General features: G+C 41.7%; 1 protein-coding gene across 12 annotated transcripts in view; it reads left to right on the top strand.

Annotated features, from left to right (window-relative positions):
- ZZZ3 (zinc finger ZZ-type containing 3) overlaps positions 1 to 20,127 on the top strand; it is a 125,155-nt gene that overhangs the window by 13,246 nt on the left and 91,782 nt on the right. For 3 of the 12 annotated variants that reach the window (XM_080656832.1, XM_080656825.1, XM_080656828.1), the window contains exon 2: positions 18,614 to 18,701. The exons of 8 other annotated variants lie outside the window; for them this stretch is intronic. The gene's annotated coding sequence lies outside the window, so the exon portion shown is untranslated. Of the gene's footprint in view, positions 1 to 805; positions 927 to 18,613; positions 18,702 to 20,127 lie in introns of all 12 variants that reach the window. One more of the 12 variants, XM_080656830.1, reaches the window with a different exon arrangement.

Below are 20,127 nucleotides of genomic sequence, written 5' to 3'. Positions count from 1 at the left end.
GCCATTCTCACCTCAGCCTATTGTAGGTTAAAGACAAAAATCAGCTGGTGCGTTTGAAGCTCTTCAGAATAGTAACATGCTACAGGTTAGCAGTAGAAACCTATTTATAAACCAATCCATAAATCTTTTTTTTTTTCTTTTAAGAAACTGGAAATATATATTTTTATTCTAGCTCTTTATTTCTGTCAATTCAAATCAATACACCTGATTTGTAGGCTCTAAAGTGATATCAGTGGTAGTGTTTAGGCCTAGGAGACATTCTTTCACTTTATTGGCTACTCACAATCTAATGTATGAAGAGAAAATGAGAATATAATGAAGAGAAACTTGCTATTTATAATTCCAGATGATACTGACAACTGCAGGGTTTTTGTCTGCTTGGTGGTTGCTTTGTAAGTATTCCTGTTGTCTTGATCTGAATAACTCACAGAATGACTTTTTAAAAAAAATTGTTGACAGTATTACAGATGTTTTCCATCCCCTTTCCCTATGTCTACCTCCTCCCAGCCCAAATGACTTTTTTTTTTAAAAAAGCCTTTTCTTCACATGTATGTTTAAAGAATTTTGAGGATAAATAGCACAGTATGCTGAATAAGATAGTTGGGTTTCCTGACTTTTTATGTTTTTCTAACCATGGGTTTTTATTGTATGTAAGGCCCTTTTAACAAAAAAAAAATCCTGAGTATGTTTGGCATAATGTGATATGGTTTTAATTAGTGGATTAATTAAATAATTTACTAATAAAGATTATCAGCACCTTTTTTTTTTAATCCTCACTCGAGGATATTTTTCCATTGATTTTCAGAGAGAGTGGAAGAGAGGAGGAAAGACAGAGAGAAACGTCTGTGTGAGAGAAACACATTGATTGGTTGCATCCTGAACAAGCCTCAACCAGGGCCTGGGCTGGGGAGGAGACTGCAACCAAGGTACTTGCTCTTGACCTCAAACCTGGGACCCTTTGGTCCAAAGGCTAGTGCTCTATCCATTTATCAGATCTTTTGATAAATGCTTTGCTGTCAGTTTAAAAGTTGAAGAGAATTGCTGGTGTGAAATTGATTCTGACCAACATGGAAGAGCAGTGAGGGGCATATGGAAATAACCATTACTGAACTTCTCTTTTGGGCAAACAGACTCATTTTATAGTTACTGCTTTGTGGTGTGGTAAAAAAGAATGTGGGCTTGGAATCAAGACCTGAATTTAATAATTCCTGGCTCTAGCATTTCTGAGCTCTGTAATTAAGCAAATTATTTAACTCTAAGCCTTGTTTTTCTAATTGTAAATGATACTAGAGGCCTGATGCACAAAATTCGTGCAAGGGGCTCAGCCCTTGCAGCCATGGCATCTTGCCTTGGCCCTCGCAGCCCCAGCTTTGTCTCGAAGGTCGTTTGGCTGTCCGGTCTAATTAGCATATTATGCTTTTATTATTATAGATAGTACTTTCTACTCACATATAGGATATATAAGGTACTTGATATAAAATAGGTGCTCAGTAAATGCTATTTGTTATTTTATTGATGTAGAAATGGAGGCTCAGAGAAGTTTGTTAACACTCTTAGTGACAAATACCTGATTCCGAAGCTCATGCTTTTCCAAAACACTATTCTTTGCTTCCCAGATAGAAATGGAAGTCATGGGAATCAAAAGATAGTGAATGTGTCACCCTGGAGTTCATAGATAGAACTCATAGAGAAGCCAGTTTCAGAAACTTAGGAGAAAAGATTGGTAATAACCACAGATGATATAAACAATCAGTAGTGGTAGAAGGCTCTTAAAAATGAAACCTGTCATTAAAATTAAAAAAATTTCCATTGAGGGCAGAAAAATATGTGAGTCATCTAAAGGAATTATTATGACTTTAACATAAGCCATTTCTATTTTTTTTTAATCCTCACCCTCGAGGATATCATTTCCATTGTTTTTTTAAAAAAAATATTTTTATTGATTTCAGAGAGGAATGGAGAGGGAGAGATGGAAACATCAATGATGAGAGAGAATCATTGACTGGCTGCCTCCTACGTGCCCCCTACTGGGGATTGAGCCTGCAACCCAGGCATGTGCCTTGACTGGGAATTGAACCATGACTTCCTAATTTATAGTTTAATGTTCAACCACTGAACCATACCGGCTGGGCTTTCCATTGTTTTTTAGAGAGTGGATGAGAGAGGGAAAGACAGAAATATTGATGTAAGAGAAGCACTTCGATTGATTGCCTCTTGGACGAACCCCTGACCAGGGGCTAGGCCTGGGAGGAGCCTGCAGCTGTGGTATGTGCCCTTCACTGGAATCAAACCCCGAATCCAACCTGGGACCCTTTGGTCCACAGGCCGATGCTCTATCCATTGAGCTAAACCAGCTAGGGCAAACCAAATACTCTTAGAGCTTTAAACTTAGTTACAACTCTGATTAGTTACGACCTTAAATTTAAAATCATGAGGCTGTCAGATTCTTCAATATTAAAATTTTCTTAAATATTACAAGAACTTCAAGAAAAAATATGTATAGTTTTAAACAACATGGAAATATTAATGTCATGGGTTAGATATACTTAATTTCTATATTTAATTCTAATTCATTTTGGAGGTTGGTTAATGGTCCTGTTTTGTTGTCTCAAGCAGTGGGAAATTTCTGTGATCATCAGCCTGACATTGGTGTCAGAGGCTGCCTTTGTTTAGATGGTTTTTTTTCTCATGCCACAGATGGGCACACTGAACCTTTAACAAAAATTGTCCCTATAATTCAGTGGGACTCCAAGACAATGCCCTTTGGTTTCTTCTAAATTCAAGTTTAAGTCTTTTGTAAATATTTTGTAATTCCCTTTTAATTCCATTGTCTGATCAAGTTCTGTAAATCCCACCTAGGTTGCTTTACCAGTTGATTGGATTCCTAGAAACCATTTGCTACCTATCAGGCTAATGCCACAGGTTTTAAATTACATTTAAATGACACAAAGAAACTGAGAGGTGTTAATAACTTTGCTTAATTTGTAGTGACTCAGAGTATGCCAGAAGACTATAAATGGGCAAAAAGTCTTAAAGAAAATAGTAATTTTGGATATAATTTTCCATCCTTGGAGGTGAGGTAGAGAAATGTAGGATATCTCATCGGCATTAAGAATATTACATTAATAGGTATAAAGTAACCTTTAATAAAATGTTGCAAAGGTATCATTGTGAAACTTAAAGATGTATCTAAATAGGTTATTTTTGTTCTTGTCCATTTTAATACCTTTATTAATGCTTTAGATATACATTTGTGCTTATAAAATTTCTGAACAACTTAGTCAAGGATAGATAATTAAAGCAACTTTCAAAATTTTGTCTTAAACCACAGGCAGGAACCTATAGTGTGAGTTGCTTAAAAGTAAGGAATTTTTTTTTTTTTTTAAATATATTTTATTGATTTTTTACAGAGAGGAAGGGAGAGGGATAGAGAGTTAGAAACATCGATCAGCTGCCTCCTGCACATCCCCCGCTGGGGATGCGCCCGCAACCAAGGCACATGCCCTCGACCGGAATCGAACCTGGGACCTTTCAGTCCGCAGGCCGACGCTCTATCCACTGAGCCAAACCGGTCAGGGCAAAAGTAAGGAATTTTTAAAAGCATGAAATTTAATTGAAAAAGTTCCAATTCATTTCATACTTTTTCAATTAAAAAGTTCAATATAACAAAAGTTGTTTTGGTGAATTCTGTTGAATTCTGTGATAGAAGAATTAATTATGATGAAAGTAAGGGAGAGAGCAGTTAATTCTGATGGATCATTGAATTGGACTTTGATGAATAATTTTCCAGAAATTGAAGGTGGGGAAAGTTGTACTTTTTTTTTTTTTTTTTAATTAGGGGACTGAAAAATAAGAATCAAGTCTGTGTTTATGAAGACATATATTGTGAACAGATAAAGAATAGATTGCAATGGGATACTAATTAGGCTATTACACTTATTTAATGGGGTGATGATGGCCTGAACTGGAGCAATAACACTGGGATAGAAAGAGTGGGCAGTTTTTTTCAAGACATTTTAGAAGAATAAGTAGGGTTTGTTGATATTATATGGTGGAAAAAGGAAAGAGTTAAGATGTCTCAAAGGTTTTTAGGTTTGATGGTTAGATAATTGTCATTAAAATTGTTGACATAGATAATTTTGGGGAGTTAGGAAGAAAATGAATAGAGATTTGTACTTGTTGAATACAAGGTACTTTTGGGACATCTAGAGTGAGAGCTCAGAATATGCTAGTCTGAATTTTGGGGTGGAAGTTGGGGATAGATATGTAAACTTTATATTTCAAAATTATTTGAGAGTTATAATAATTTCACCTATAGAGAGAGGATTAGAAAGGGGCATGTACATTTTTGGGGTAGCAGAAAGGAAGAGTCATAATGCATGAAAAAATGGAGGGTCAGAGACTTGAATAATTTTTACCTTACAAGTAGGAGGAAAACTATAAAGAAGTAGAGGTTAAAGATGAGTTTCAAAGGAAGGAAGGAAGTGATGACTTGGTTGGTTATAAGCTTCCGAGGGATTTATGGTGTGGGGACTGAGAAGAGAAACCTTTGCATTTGTGGGAGGAGGTAGCTGGATTTGATGGAGGTTTTTAGGAGTTCGGTTTTACATAATTGTAGACATCCAACTGTGGGAAAATATATATATATATATTAAAAAAAAGCCAAGCGATTTGAACAACGGGTTGCTATGACAAGCACTGTGGCCGGCCAACAGGCCTGATCGGGGCAGGGCCGGGGCTGGTGGCCAACCTTCCGTGGCCCCTTCCCCCAGCCGGCCCAGCCCCAATTGGCCCCGATTGGGACGGGCCAGCTGGACCCCACCCGAGCATGAATTCGTGCACCGGGCCTCTAGTTGCTTAATAAAAAAGGAAAAAAAAAGTACCAGGCTGCATTAAGAGAAGTCTGGCTATGATAAAGGGATATATTTTACATCTTGGTTAGCACATACTTACAATGTTGGCCTCATTTCTGGAACCTGCATTTTAAGAACAGTAAGTAAAAAATTGGATGTGCAATAGGAGGGTAACTAGATGATGAAGTATCTGAGAACCATTGATGGAATTGATGGTTCTTCCTTACTGTGGAGAAGGAATGAGAATTGAAGAATGGGTGGGGACATCTGTTTTCAGGTAATGAAAGGCTGTAATGAATAATTTCCTCTGATTTCGTATTTTATGTAAATGACTGGAGGCTTGGTGCACGGATTTGTGCACTGGTGGGGTCCCTCGGCCTGGCCTGCAGTGATCAGGCCGAAACTGGCTCTCCGACATCCCCTGAGGGGACCTGCATTGGGAGAGGGCGGTTCTCAGGTGATGCACCCCAGAATCAGGCTCCCTCCTCTTGGGTGCATCACTCGAGAACCGCAGCTGCCAAGTCACTGCAGCTTGGCAGCTCCTGTATGGAGCATCTACCCCCTGGTGGTCAGTGCGCGTCATAGCTACCAGTTGGTGCGTCTGCCCCCTGGTGGTCATTGCACATCATAGCTACTGGTCAAACGGTCAGTCACTTAGGCTTTTTGTAAATGATATGTAGCATTAATTTTTGAAAGATTTTAAACCTATTTTTTTGTTATTAATTTATATAATAATAAAACTTTTTCCTTTTGCTTCTAGGGGACAGGTGTTTGTATGATTAGTTTAAAATGTGAGTCTGCATGGACTTTTCCATCAGTGTGTAGAAATTTCCATAGCACTGTATGATGAAATTGATGCTGATTTCCAGAGAATTGAACAGAAATTTCATTAATTTATTACTTCTGAGTAAAGATAAAAAATTTTAAGTGAAAAAGAAAGTCATCAAAGTGGTTTAGCGATAAAGCAGGGCTTAATCTATTGTTTTTTTTAAAAATTTCAATTGCTTTTAAAAAATGTTTTTATTGATTTTTAGAGAGAGAGAGGAAGGGAGGAGGATAGTCAAGGAGAGAGAAGCATCAATATTGGTTGGCTGCTTTCTGCATGCTCCCTGCTGGGGATTGGGCTTGCAACCCAGGTATGTGACTTGACTAGGAATTGAACCAGTGACCTCTTGGTTCATGGGCCAACACTCAATTACTGAGCCACACCAGCCAGGCCAGAATTTAATTTGGGTTGTCCTATTTTGGTATTTTTTGTAATATTTTGATGGTGTTATCAGAGGGATATTATAGAATCTATAATAATAAAAGCGTAATACGCTAATTAGACTGGACAGCCGTAAGACCTTCTGGACGTCTTTCCAGACAACCTTCCAGACAAAGCTGGGCTGTGAGGGCTGAGGTAAGCCACCATGGCTGCAAGGGCCAAGCCCCTTGCACAAATTTCGTGCACCAGTCCTCTAGTGAGAGATAAAAAGATAAAAGGCTTTAGTGATAGTGTTTGAAATTAAAACCAGAAATTAGACTCTGATAAGGCAGCTTAAAACTTGCTTTTAGCCCTGGCTGGTTTGGCTCAGTGGATAGAGCATCAGCCTGCGGACTGAAGGGTCCCGGGTTCGATTCTGGCCAAGGACGCATGCCTGGGTTGCACAGGCTCAATCCCCAGTGGGGGGCGTGCAGGAGGCAGCTGATCAATGATTCTTCTCATCATGGATGTTTCTATCTTTCTCTTCCTCTCCTTTTCTCTCTGAAATCAATAAAAATATATTTAAAAAAAAACAAACAAAAAAGCTTGCTTTTAGTAGGAAAGCCTGATGACACTTGACGTATCTTTTTTCTCTCTGATGTTCTGTGTTCCTCAGGTTAACTTTTTTAAAATATATTTTTATTGATTTCAGATAGGAAGGAAGAGGGAGAGAGAGATAGAAACATCCATGAGAGAGAATCATGGATCGGCTGCCTCCCACAAGTCCCCCACAAGGGATCAAGCCCACAACCCAGGCATGTGCCCTTGACCAGAATCGAACCTGAGGCCTTTCAGTTCGCAGACCGACGCTCTATCCACTGAGCCAAGCCGGCCAGGGCCTCAGGTTAATTATTTTTTACACTGTGGATTCTCTTACTGTGAGAAATTGTGCCACACACTTAAAACAATGGAATAAAGTGGTTTTGGGCAATAACTCCTGAGGATATGTTTAGTCTCAAGTTCTGATAATCAGGTATTTGGTATTTGGCACCTGTGTGTTTCTCTGATAGCTATTGCTACTTCACTGTCAAATTACTCTGGTTTTTCAAATAAGAAAAATTTCCTTAGTTAAATTAAAGTCAGAATCAGCATTTATAATCATTTTGTAACCTTGAGCAGAATATCAAAATGCCCTGTTAGGATTTTTAGCAAGTGTCTCTTTTAAACTTGGTTGATTTCTGCTATACAGGGTAGGGCAAATGTAGGTTTACAGTTGGTCATATGGAAAATAATGAAATAATAAATAATAATACAAAAATAAACTGTTTTGTGTACTCACAATTGTAAACCTACTTTTTACCCTGTATTTATGATAGGCCATCTTCAGATTTGATTTTTTTTTTTAATGTGCAGGAATTAATAAAAACTCTGAGACCCTTTCCATCCACACACCTCCAGATATTCTTTGAAAGAAAGTTTCTTTATTTTAAGTAATTTAATTTTTTCCATTACCATTTATCCTTTTTTATGCCCTTTTCTACCTCTCCCTTCCCCCCAGATTTTTCATTTTTTAAATAAAAATATTAAACTTTTTCATTTAAAACGTTGATTAGGTTTATTTGGACAAAACTAAATGAAATAATAAGTTGGTTAGCACAAGGCACATATTCCCAACTGAGCTTTAATAAGGTTGTATCCTGTCTTCTTTCAGCAGTCATATGGTAAAAAGTGTTCTTTGGCATTTTGATTTTTTTGGGGAGATGAGGTTTTGCTGTTTAAAATGACCCCCAAGTGTAGTGCTGAAGTACTGAAGTGCTGTGTAGTGTTCCTAAGTACAATAAGGTTGTGGTGTATCTTATGAAGAAAGTATGTGTTAGATAAGTTTTATTCAAGAATGAGTCAGTCCTGTTAGCAATGAGTTTAGTGTTAATAAGTCAGTATATATTAAATAAGGTGTTTTTAAACAGAAACACATATAAAGCAAGGTTATATATTGTTTGGCTGATGAAAATGTGACCAGAGATTTGCAGGAACTTAACCCTGCATTTCCCTTAGGACATTGGTTGGCAAACTGCGGCTCGCGAGCCACATGCGGCTCGCGAGCTGCGGTTTGCCCCTCTGTTGACTAATGAGTTTGCCGACCACTGCCTTAGGAGAAATGGTTTCGTATTGGCTAATTCAGAGTTTGTGGCAACTTTATAGAACATAAATACTGCAAATAACAAGATTAAACTATATGATATTTGGTTATGGCAGTTACAAGTCTTTGGAATATTGAAACTAGTTTAGTAACTCCTTAACTTCCACTATAGATTCTTAGAGGTGGTGGAGCTTCTACTTAGCGGTGGATTAGTGTACTGGTGAAAACTTTTTGTCCTCTCTGAGAAAATGACAGTAAAAATGCAAGAAATTAAAGGACTTGCTATAGATTTGATAAGATTCAGTGTCTTTGCATTTTGATATTAGCCCTTGACATTGATATCAGAAAATATTTCTGATGGGAGCACTCTGTCCTGAGAGAGCAATGCCTTACATTGGTTTGTCCTATCTTGATTGTATTATTTGTTCTTAAGACTTTTTCTTGATTGTTGCATTGATCAAAACCATTGAGAATTTTTAGGAAAGATGGAGCATGGTTTTTAGAAAGGGTGAAATAATCTATATATATGAAGAGCCAGGGGCCGTCACATCCAAAACAACCGAATGGACAACCGAATAGGCTTCGTGGGGCGACCAGGCCGGAAGGGGTTTAGTGAGGGACGACCAAATGACTGAACACCAGGCTGCATGGGGCGACCAGGCCGGCAGGGGGGTTAGTGAGGGATGCCCAAACGACTGAGCAGCAGGCTGCATGGGGCGACCAGGCCGGCAGGGAGGTTAGTAAGGGACGACCAAACGACTGAGCACCAGGCTGCGTGGGGTGTCCAGGCCAGCAGGTGGGGGCAGTGAGGGGTGACCGGGCCGGCGGGAGGGGGCGGGCAGTTAGGGGCGACCAGGCCAGCAGAGGGGGCAGTTGGGGGCAACCAGGCCGGTGGGGGGGGGGAGTTAGGGGCGACCATGCTGGTGGGGGGCAGTTAGGGGTGACCAGGCTGGCTGGGGGGGGGGGCAGTTGGGGGTGACCAGGTTGATGGGGGGGCAGTTGGGGGTGACCAGGTTGATGGGGGGGCAGTTGGAGGTGATCAGGTTGGCAGGCAGAGGCGGTTAGGGGTGATCAGGCTGGCAGGGGGGTCAGTTAGGGGCGATCAGGCAGGCAGGTGAGCAGTTAGGAGCTAGCAGTCCTGGATTGGAGAGGGTGCAGGCTGGGCTGAGGGGACCCCCCCCCCTCGGTGCACGAATTTCATGCACCAGGCCTCTAGTCCTTCATAACCTGTGACTGGATTTCAAAGAAACTTACATTGAATAACATTGTTAAAGATAAAAATCACTGAATAAAATTAATAAAAATTTAGCGTTTTCTCTAAATTTTACTAATTGACAAATTCATAACCATTCTAAGTACAGTATTGTGAAATTTGAATGTACAGTCTTTATAAATGTAAGACTTGTTTTGTACTTTTTGGAAGTAAGCACTTACGAATCATAATTATATTGCCCAGCTGGCGTAGCTCAGTGGTTGAGCGTCAGTTTATGAACCAGGTGTTCATGGTTCGATTCTCTGGTAAGGGCACATGACTGTGTTGCGGACTCGATCCCCAGTGTGGGTTGTACAGAAGGCAGCTGATCAGTGATTCTCTCTCATCATTGATGTTTCTATCTCTCTCCCTCTCCCTTCCTCTTTGAAGAAAAAATAGAGAATTGTAATTTTTTTGTAAACATTTTAAAAATGCTGTATTGCAGTTAGGCAGCTATGAAAAATAGCTTTGGTGAGAAAAACTGCAAATTGATAAAAGGAAAACATTTATAAAAATTGAAGATAATAGAGGGATCTTTATATCAGACATTTCACATAGGCCTTGCTGAATTATTAATATTTAACTTGCAACTGTCCATTAAAGATAAGTGGTTATGCAGAGCTAATTTCTTAACGATGGTAACTGCATAGTACAAAATATGCTTAATTAATGTATCTTGAAATGAATCAGTCTTGCTAGTCCAAGAATCATTTTTGAGCTAGTCCAGTGGTCAGCAAACCGAGGCTCGCGAGCCACATGTGGCTTGTGAGCTGCAGTTTGCTGCTCTGTTGACTAATGAGTTTGCTGACCACTGATCTAGTCTATTCCAGGAATAACCAAGCTAGTTTGGACCTATGAATGATACACAGATCTTCCTCATCTCATTCCTATAAGTCATCAGTCAAGTAAGGAAATTTTTTTTACTTATGAAATTGAAAAGTTCAGATTGTTTATCTGGCTTCAGATAAAACTAAATCTAAATGTTTAAATGATGTTCTTTTGGGGCTGTTTCCTTCTGTTGCTTGGTCACTGAGAAAGTTTCAGCCTTATTTTTTAGCTCTCTAGAGAGAATTGTATGTTAGGCTACCTCATTAGCCATATAACATTTCATGGAAGGACTATGATTGGTGTTGCTTGCATTGTGTGCCATGTGTGTGTGTGCATATGTATGTGCACACATATACATGTGTACATGTAGATGGGGTCAGCCATGCATACTAGTAAATTAACTGTATTACCACACATTAGTTTTACCTGTTCTTGAATTTTACATCAACAGAGACATACAGTATGCTCTCCTTTGTGTTCTATTTTGGCTAAACAGTATGCTTGTGAGTTTTAAATAAATCTTTATTGTTCAGATTATTACAGGTGTTCCTCTTTTTTTCCCCCTAGCACCCCTCCACCTGATTCCCCACCCCACCCCAAGCCCTTACCCCCCACCACTGTCTTCATCCATAGGTGTAAGCTTTTTGTCCAGTCTCTTCCCGCACCCCTCACACCCCCTCCCCCCTGAGAATTGTCAGTCCACTCCCTTTCTATGTCCCTGATTCTATTATATTCACCAGTCCATTCTGTTCTTCAGATTTTTTATTCACTTGATTTTTAGATTCACTTGTTGGTAGGTATGTATTTGATGTCATTTTGTTGTTCATAATTTTTATCTTTACCTTTTTCTTCTTCTTCCTCTTCTTAAAGAACACCCTTCAGCATTTCATGTAATCCTGGTTTGGTGGTGATGAACTCCTTTAGCTTTTTCTTATCTGTGAAGCTCTTTATCTGAACTTCAACTCTGAATGATAGCTTTGCTGGGTAGAGTAATCTTGGTTGTAGGTTCTTGCTGTTCATCACTTTGAATATTTCTTGCCACTCCCTTCTAGCCTGCATAGTTTCTGCCGAGAAATCTGACAGTCATATGGGTGCTCCTTTGTAGGTAACTAACCGTTTTTCTCTTGCTGCTTTCAAGATTCTCTCTTTGTCTTTTGCCCTTGGCATTTTAATTATGATGTGTCTTGGTGTGGTCCTCTTTGGATTCCTCTTGTATGAGGTTCTGTGTGCTTCCTGAACTTGTAAGTCTATTTCTTTCACCAGGTAGGGAAAGTTTTCTGTCATTATTTCTTCTAATAGGTTTTCAATATTTTGCTCTTTCTCTTCTTCTGGCATCCCAAAAATTCGGATGTTGGTACGCTTAAAGTTGTCCCAGAGGCTCCTTACACTATCTTCATATTTTTGGATTTTTTCTTTTTGTTTTTCTGGTTGGGTGTTTTTTATTTCCTCATATTTCAGATCTTTGGTTTGATTCTTGGGGTACGTTGATCTACAGTTGAGTTTCTGTATATTCTTTATTTCAGACAGTGTATGCTTAATTTCTGACTGGTCCTTTTCCATTTTTTTGGCATTCTCATTAATGTCCTTGAAGGTCTCACTAAGCTCCTCGGAGGTCTCATCAAGTTTCTCGGCGGTTTTTAGAAGATTCTTGAGTAACCTTATAAATGTGGTTCTGAACTCTATGTTGTCCATTAGTTTGCTTTCCTCCATTTCTCTCATTCATGACATGTTTCTTTGTCTCCGCATTTTGCTGCTTCCTGGTGTTGATGGAGTGGCTTTGTGTGGTAGGTGACCTATAGGGGCCAGTAGCTCAGCCTCCCCAATCACCTGAGGTGGACGCTCTTGGTACACCCCTTTGTGGGCTGAGTGCAATGTCTTGGTGTAGTTAAGCCTTGATTGCTGTTGGTACACTGGGAGGAATTGACCTCCAGGCCAATTGGCTGTGAGGACCGGCCGTGTCTATAATGGAAGAACTGCTGCGCTGGAGACACGCTTATGGTGCAGGACTTGTTTCAGTGGGGCTTTGGTGCTCACTGAGTCTGCCTCTTGAATGTATCACTTATGGATGTGAGGAGTTGAAATCTGGTGTCTCACACTGACCACTAGGTACACTGGGTTCTGGATCTCCAATGGGGTGCAGGTCAGCTACTGTCTGGGGCCACCCAGCAGGCGCTACAGCAAGAACTACAGTTTTCTCCTCTTTGCTTGGGGTTTGGAGGTTTTGGAGCTGTCTGACCCGGGGTGCAAGTTTGCTAGGTTAAGCTGCCATAGGGCAGGCCATTCATATGCTAAAGCTGCTGCTTGGAGCTTGGGTGGGTTCGTAGATTGTGCAGGGCGGGGTCTCAGGGCGTGACTAGGCTAGGGCGTGGCAAACAGCGATGGCTGCCAGTAAGCCAGCTCTGGGGCTCTGCGTCTCCCACTGTGTCCCCGTGTCCCACGCCCCAGCACAATAAACAATTGTTCCTGCGCGCAGCCCTGCAAGCAAGCCTCCCTCACTTTCCGACCCCACGGCAGACAGTCCAGCTTCTCCCCGTAGGAGTTTGGGTCCCCTGCGTCTCTCCAGAAGCGAGTTCGGAGTAATCGGGAGCTTATCTCCCTTCGTGTTGAAAACAGCAGCGCTCCCAGTCACCCGTCGCCAGCCTGATTCGCGTGTCTCCGTACCTCAGCTTTTCAGTGCTTGTGCACCCCTCAATGCTGTTTGCTCTTTCCTTCTAGTTGTAGAACTTCCACTTAGCCAACTTTCCCGTGGTTCTGGGTGATAGACGTTTTGTCTTTTAGTTGTAGTTTTGAAATTGTTGTGCGAGGCAGCAGTTTAGGTGTTTACCTACGCCGCCATCTTGGATCTGTCTGCTTGTGAGTTTTATATTGTTGCATGAACTTTTAACTTATTTTTATTGCTGTATACTATTTCATTGTGTGACTAATCAGCAAGTTATATATCTTGTTGATGGGTATTTAGGTAGTCACAAATAGTGCTGCTATGAGCATTGCTGTACATATCTTTAGATGTACATATACATGCATTTTTTTCCATATGTATGCATGAAATAGAAATTGGGCATATACCTAGGATTGAAATGGTTGGGTCAGACAGAGTGTATTTATTGAACTGTAGATATGTGAAATAGTTTTTCGCAAGTGGTTGTATCAATTTACACTCCTGCCAGTAGCATATCAGAGTTCTGGTGCTCTACATTCTTGTCAATATTTGGTTTTGTCTTTTTTAAAAAAATCTTATTGTTGGTTTTTGTTTCTTTGATGACTGGTAAAAGTAGAGCATCATTTCATGTTATTAGCTAATTGTATCTCTATTGTGTATGAAATGCCTGGTCAAGTCTTTGCCCATTTAAAAAATATTGGACCTTAGTCAGTTTGGCTTAGTGGATAGAGTGTCAGTCTGCTGACTGAAGGATCCCGGGTTTGATTGAGGTCAAGGCCATGTACCTCAGTTGCAGGCTCTTCCCTGGCTTGGGCCCTAGTTGGGGCAATTGCAGGAGGCAAGCAGTCAACATGTTTCTCTCACATCGATGTTTCTCTCTGTCTTTCCCTCTTTCTCTAAAAATCAATGGAAAAATATCCTCGGAAGTGATAAAAAATATTGGGTTCTCTGGCTTGTTGTTATGGTTTATACTAATTTTTGAAATGTATTTTAGGCATGAGTTGCAAATATTTTCTCCCACTCTGTGGGTTACATATTTATTTTCTTAAGTGTTGATGTTTTCTGCTGGACAGAAGTTTCAAACTATAATATAATTCAATTGATCTGTTTTTTACAAAACTTTTTGTATGTGAATTGTTTTATAAGGAAATCTTTGCCTAATCCAAGATCATGGAGATGCTCTTCTGTTTTTTTTCTTTCCTTTTCAAAAAAGCATTATTTTTTAAAAAAATTTTTTATTGATTTTAGAGAGGAAGGAAGAGGGGGAGGGAGGGAAGGAGGAGAGAGAGAGAGAAAGAAACATCAATGAGAGAACCATCGATTGGCTGCCTCCTGTATGCCCCCTAATGGGGGTCGAGTCGGCAACCCTAGTCATGTGCCCTTGACCGGAATCGAACCCGGGACCCTTCAGTCCCCAGGCCGACACTTTACCCACTGAGCCAAATGGACTAGGGCTAAAAAGCATTATTTTTTTACTCTTCACATATAGATCCATTGTCTGTCTGAATTGATTTTTGTGTATGACATTTGTTAGTAGTCAAAAACACATTTTATTCCATGTGGATATCTAGTTAATCCAGCATAATAAATTGAAACGTCCTTTTTCATTCTTCTGTAGTTTCACCTTTGACAAAAATCAGGTGACCTTTTGGTTTAAAAAAGTAGTTCCTTTTATTTATTATTATTTTTAAAAATATTTTTATTGATTTTTTTAGAGAGGAAGGAAGAGGGAGAGAGAGAGGAACATTGATACGAGATCATTGATTCAGTTGCCTCTTGCATGCCCCCAAACAGGGATCAAGCCTGCAACCCGAGTATGTGCCATGACCGTATGCCATGATGAGAATCAAACCAGCAATCCTTCAGTGCACGGAACGATGCCCAACCGAGTCACACCAGCCAGGACAAAAAAGTAGTTATTCCTTTTTTTAAATTTATTTTTATTTTTTATTTTTAAAAATATATTTTTTACTGATTTCAGAGAGGAAGGGAGAGAAATAGAAACATCAATGATGAGAGAGAATCATTGATCTGCTGCCTTCCGCAACCCTGTACCGGGGATTGATCCTGCAATCCAGACATGTGCCCTGAGTGGGAATTGAACTGTGACCTCCTGGTTCATGGGTCAGCACTCAACTACTGAGTCACACCGCCTGGGCTAGTTGTTTCTTTTAAACATTTAAAAATATTGTCAAGACTAAAACCCAAAGTAAAAATAATTCTAGATGAAAAAATTATAATTTCCATAATAAAAATCCTATGCTTAATCATGTATCAGTATTAACTATTTAATTGGCTTGTTTCTTTAAGTTTTCTGTTTAAGGAGGTAAAAAGAAAATAAATAAAAATAAGAAATCAATAAAATGATGTGCACTTTTGGTATCAGGCCTTATGGTGCTGTCTTCTGTTTGGGTCTCACATTTCTCCATAGATAGATTCATGTCTCTCCATAGATGGATATCCTTTCCCCCTTTATGAACAAAGAGAGGGAATGACTTTGCAGGAGAAACTGACTTACAAAGAAATATAAAACTCTCTTCTCTAGTTCGGTTCAATGATGCAAGAAACATACTACAGAAAACAATAATAGTACTGTCAAAATATCTTATCCTTTAATAAGCACTGGGCTATGTTTTATTCTTAACAGATTTCATGTAAGTATAAAGTTGTTGACATTCTCAAGTAAATATGTATTTCAAGTTGTGGCTAACTTGAATGTTGACAGCCATTGGGAAGAAGCATTAATTAACATAGATCATGTATCAATCTATTTTTTCATACATAGCCTATCTTATTTTCTCCTGGGAGGAGTTCTTTTTTTATTTTTTTAAAATATTTTTAAATATATTTTTTATTTATTTCAGAGAGGAAGGGCGAGTGAGAGATAGAAACATCAATGATGAGAGAGAAACATTGATTGGCTGTCTTCTGCACACCCCCTACTTGGGATTGAGCCCACAATCCAGGCATGTGCTCTTGACTGGAATTGAACCTGGTGCCCTTTGGTCTGTAGGCTGACCCTCTATCCACTAAGCCAAACTGGCTAGGGCTAAAAATTTCTTCATTCACAGTGTTTATAGGATTACTAGAGGCCCGGTATGCGAAAATCATGCACGGGGTAGGGGGTGTCCCTCAGCCCAGCCTGCACCCTCTCCAATTTGAGTCCCCCGAGGGATGTCCGACTGCCTGTTTAGGCCCGATCCCAACTCAACGGGCAGTCGGACATCCCTTTCACAATCCAGGACTGCTAGCTCCCAACCGCTCACCTGCCTGCCTGCCTGATTGCCCCTAACCACTTCTGCCTGCCAGCCTGATCACCCCCTAACCACTCCCCTTCCAGCCTGATCGACGCCTAACTACTCCCCTGCCGGCCCTATTGCCCCTAACTGCCCCCCCCCCTCTGCTGGCCTGGTTGTCCCTAACTGTCCTCCCCTGCAGGCCTGCCTGGTCGCCCCCAATTGCCCTCCCCTGCTGGCCCAGTCGTCCCTAACTGTCCTCCCTTGCCAGCCTGGTCCCCCCCAACTGCCCTCCCCTGCAGGCCTGGATGCCCCTAACTGCCCTACCCTGCTGGTCCGGTCACCCCTAACTGCCCTCCCTTGCAGGCCTGGTCGCCCCTAACTGCCCTCCCCTGCAGGCCTTATCTCCCCAAACTACCCTCCCTTGCAGGCCTGGTCCCTCCCAACTGCCTTCCCTTGCTGGCCTGATCACTCACAACTGCCCTCTCCTGCTGGCCATCCTGTGGTGGCCATCTTGTGTCCACATGGGGGCAGCCATGTTTGACCACATGGGGGTGGCCATCTTGTGTGTTGGAGTGATGGTCAATTTGCATATTGCCTCTTTATTATATAGGATTAGTGTAATGTAGTAGAAAACCAGAGTCTTATGGATTGAACTCTGGTTTAGGCAGGAGACCTAGGTTTAAATTCTGGTTCTATTAGTTGTATGATCATAGGCATTTCTTGAGTTGTTGCCACATACTGGAAATGAAGATGATGCCTAGCTCATTTTTGAGATTATTGTGAAGGTATGAGTAAGTTGTATTAAAGCACATAATATCAGAAGAGTGGTTAAGACTCTTTTGCCACTTAATTTGCTGTGTATTGGATAAAGTACTTAACTTTTAAGCCTCGTGTGTGAAATGGGACTAATACCTACTTCCATCGTTTTTTTGAGAGTTTTAAATGAGATAATGCGTACAAAGTATGGTGCCTGTCATTTTAACATAATAAGTGTTAACAATCAACATTACATGCATCTATTGATTGTATATTAATAGAGGCCCGGTGCACTAAATTCGTGCATGGAGGGGGGTGTGTCCCTCAGCCCAGCCTGCACCCTCTCCAATCTGGGACCACTCAAGGGATGTCCGACTGACCGTTTAGGCCCGACCCCAGTGGGATCAGGCCTAAACGGTCAGTTGGACATCCCTCTTACAATCCAGGACTGCTGGCTCCCAATTGCTTGCCTGCCTGCCTTCCTGATTGCCCCTAACCACTTCTGCTTGCCAGCCTGATCACCCTCTAACCACTCCCCTGCCAGCCTGATTGATGCCTAACTGCTCCCCTGCCAGCCTGTTTTCCCCTAACTGGCCTCCCCTGAAGGCCTGGTCACCCCTAACTGCCCTCCCCTGCAGGCCTGGTCCCCCCAACTGCTCTCCCCTGTAGGCCTGGGTCCCTCCCAACTCCCTTTTCCTGCAGGCCTGGTCGCCCCCCACTTCCCTCCCCTGCCGGCTTGGTCACCCCTATCTGCCCTCCCCTGCAGGCTTGATCGCCCCCAACTGCCCTCCCTTGCAGGCCTGGTCCCTCCCAACTGCCCTCCCCTGCTGGCCTGATCGCCCACAACTGCCCTCCCTTGCAGGCCTGGTCCCTCCCAACTGCCCTCCTCTGCTGGCCATCTTGTGGTGGCCATCTTGTGTCCACATGGAGGCAGGATCTTTGACCACATGGGGGCAGCCATCTTGTGTGTTGGAGTGATGGTCAATCTGCATATTACTCTTTTATTAGATAGGATAGAGGCCTGGTGCATGGGTGGGGGCCGGCTGGTTTGCCCTGAAGGGGTCCCAGATCAGGGTGGGGGTTCCCTTGGGATGTGGGGCAGCCTGGGGGAGGGGCCTGTGGTGGTTTGCAGGCCGGCCACGCCCCCTGGCGACCCAAGTGGAGTCCCTGGTATCTGGGGTTTATTTATCTTCTACAATTGAAACTTTGTAGCCTGGAGCGGAGCCAAGCCTTCTGCTTGCTCCTTGGCGGCAGCCATTTTTTTTGGATTTATGTATCTTCTATCATTGAAACTTTGTAGCCTTAAGCGGAGGTCTGGGCCAGCCAGGGTGTGTGGAAAGCTTGGCTTCCTCCATCACCGGGGGCAACCCTAGCCTCCTGCTTTTTCCAGCTCTGTGGCTGCCGCCATTTCTGTTTGGGTTTATGTATCTTCTATCATTGAAACTTTGTAGCCTTGAGTGGAGGCCTAGGCCGGCAAGGGCAGGCAGAAAGCTTGGCTTCCTCCATCGCCAGGGAAACCCAAGCCTCCCTCCTGCTCTCTGTGGCCGTAGCCATCTTGGTTGGGTTTATTTGCATATTTGCTCCTGATTGGCTGGTGGGCGTGGCTTGTGGGTGTGGCAGAGTGATGGTTAATTTGCATATTACTCTTTTATTATATAGGATGTACTGGGGATACTTAAAATCTTTCATTTAATTCACAGGATAATTCTATGTGGTACGAAGGCTTTTCTCCCATTTCACAGATGAGGAATTAGTGTCAGAAGTCAATTGATCAAGGTCACACAACTAGTAAGTGGTTTAGTTTGGATTGGAACCTAAAACTTGCCCTCCCATTATACTCAGATGACTTTCAAATTTATGCTGTAGCTGTGTTTATACCATGTAGACAAATTACCTTTGATTGGTATGTTTACAGAATTATTCAAAGACTGAACTGTGTATTTCCATGGTTTTCAAATATCTTCTATCCCAGCCGTGGGCAAACTAAGGCCCGCGGGCCAGATCCGGCCCATTCGGCTGTTCTATCCAGCCCGCGGAGCCGAAAGAGCGGAGGGTTCTCTTGCTCTCCCCTCCGCTCCTTCACCAGCAGCAGTGTTATTAACAGGGCAACGTTGGGAAACACGGCCGCAGCTCCTTCTTCTGAGTGGGCGGATTTATATCCGCCCATTCAGTAGAAGGAACAACCTCTCAGTCTTCCACAGGCTCCTTGTAATGCCTGCGGACGCGTCTCCTGACATCACCCTGGGAATGCGTAGACACGTTATCGTGGTGATATAGGGAGACACGCCCCTGGAGAGCACAGTATCAGAGCACAGTTTGAAATGAATAAAACTATTGAAATAATAATAATAAAAAAAGACCGTACCCTTTTATGTAATGATGTTTACTTTCAATTTATATTAGTTCACACAAACACTCCATCCATGCTTTTGTTCCGGCCCTCCAGTCCAATTTAAGAACCCATTGTGGCCCTCGAGTCAAAAAGTTTGCCCACCCCTGTTCTATCCTCACATTCCTAGGTTTCTTTAATTTGTTCAAAAGGTCAGAGCTTATACTACAGAAATAAACATGCTTTGTTAATATATAATTAAGAGCAGTTAATGGTTTGTTTACAGACCACTAGATTTCTCGAGTCTGGCTGAGTTAGCTATATTAAAGAGTAACTTTAGATTTCACCTCTGGAAAGGGAAAAGTACTCTTTGATTTTATTCTCTATTTGTAAGGAGCTTATTTGAAGTTAAAATACAAAACTGTGATGACTTTATACTCAGGGGAAACGGTCAAAAGACCCAGAAGTGAACAGTATGTTTTTTATTGATTACAGAGAGAGGAAAGGAGGAGAGAGGGATAGAAACATCAGTGATTAGAGAGAATCATTGATCGGCTGCCTCCTACACGCCCCCTACTGGAGATCGAGCCTGCAACCTGGGCATGTGCCCTGACCAGGAATGAAACCATGGTCTCCTGTTTCATGGGTCGATGCTCAACCACTGAGTAATAGTGGCAGATCTGGGTAAAGTTTTTTAATGCTGAATCTGGGGAAATAGAAATAGCTATTGTATTAAAAGGAAATTTGGATAACTATAATGAGCCCCCCCGCCCCCCCCCCCCTTATGATGCAGTCCATTTTTTGAATTTGGAAAACTAATGGATACTTTTAAAGTATTTTTGGTCAAAGTACCTCCTACATATGATGGCTTTTGCCATTTCACTC

Source organism: Plecotus auritus (genome assembly GCF_963455305.1).
Source record: "Plecotus auritus genome assembly, chromosome: 2".
Classification (NCBI taxonomy): domain Eukaryota; kingdom Metazoa; phylum Chordata; class Mammalia; order Chiroptera; family Vespertilionidae; genus Plecotus; species Plecotus auritus.
Note: the sequence above shows the minus strand (reverse complement) of the source record. Positions and strands in the feature narration are given on the sequence as shown.